This window comes from Tenrec ecaudatus, chromosome 3 (assembly GCF_050624435.1).
Source record: "Tenrec ecaudatus isolate mTenEca1 chromosome 3, mTenEca1.hap1, whole genome shotgun sequence".
NCBI lineage: Eukaryota > Metazoa > Chordata > Mammalia > Afrosoricida > Tenrecidae > Tenrec > Tenrec ecaudatus.
Window position 1 is genome coordinate 33,296,625 of NC_134532.1, and position 1,362 is coordinate 33,297,986.

General features: G+C 42.5%; 1 pseudogene; it reads right to left on the bottom strand.

Annotated features, from left to right (window-relative positions):
• Nucleotides 1-331: 331 nt before the first annotated feature.
• LOC142443341 (MKI67 FHA domain-interacting nucleolar phosphoprotein pseudogene) lies at nt 332-1,362 on the bottom strand (annotated as a pseudogene).

Below are 1,362 nucleotides of genomic sequence, written 5' to 3' on the forward strand. Positions count from 1 at the left end.
CACACAGGAAACCCATTCCTTCTTTTTTTTTTAAACATTTTATTAGGGGCTCATACAACTCTTATCACAATCCATACATATACATACATCAATTGTATAAAGCACATCTGTACATTCTTTGCCCTAATCCCTCTCAAAGCATTTGCTTTCGACTTAAGCCCTCTGCATCAGGTCCTCTTTTTGTTTTTCCCCTCCCTCCCCACTCCCCTTCCCTCATGAGCCCTTAATAATTTTTTTAACATTTTATTAGGGACTCATACAACTCTTTTTTTTTTTTAATGACGGTAGGAAGTTTATTTGCTGGTCACTGTTTGAATATAAGTTACAGAGAACTCTGAAATATCAAGCCCACAAAATCAGCGGGCTGAAGAGGCAGCATGAGCAAGCCATGGCCAGAGCCCTGTATTTCAGCAAAGGGAGGTGAACAGTTACCTGCTGTTTACTTGGACAGTCCTTGTCCTTAAAAAATTGTGCCAATGTCTGCATCTTATTGCACCCAGACCTAATACCAAAACTGCCCGTTTTTCAAAAGCTACAGAATGCATTCAGAGTCACTGTTTGCTTTTCCGTTTTCTCTTTCTCCCTGACTTTGCAGGTGGTGGGTGCGTCTCTTGAATTTCTTCCTTGACATCAACTGCAGGCTGTTTGAGAATGATTTCATGATCTTCGTCGTCATTCAATTCAGCCACTTCAGACTTTCGCCTTTCCAAATATGATGGTGTACAAACTGGCGTGGAGTCCTGGCTATTCATAGAATTCTGAAGATCACTGTTTGAAACATTTTGGTTTTTCTTTTTCGGTAAAACCAATAGAGGAAAACTATAAACTATCCCTTTTTTAGCTAACTTCTTCCTGAGCAATTTTTCTTTGTTCTTAAATCGCTCTCCATGCGTAGCTTTTCCGGAAGTGTTCGTTTCTTATTGTACCGTTTTACTGCTGGATGGGATGGCTTTGAAAATGGAATATCCCAGTCTTTGAAAAGCTCTTCATGGACTTTTTCAGGTGGCATAAAATCACACTTCAAGAGTCTTTCACCAAAAAGGTAGTTGTTCATTGTCTCAGCAACTATCTTGGCAACATCATCTGACTCAAACTCCACAAAGGCATAGCCTTTGCTATTTCCAGTCTTTTTACTTCTGGACAACTTGAGTCTTGAAACAGCACCAAACTGGGAGAAATAAGCCTTGAGCTGGGGTTCAAAAAGGCCTCGCGGTATGTGACCCACATACACAACTCCAGGTGTGAGTTTCTCTTGCTGGGCCGCGCGCCGGCGGACCTGCACCACCTGCTTCTGGAACTTGGCATGTTCCTGCGGGTTCAGCGACAGCAGAGGCTTAGCGGGGCCATCAAAAGCCGCCATGT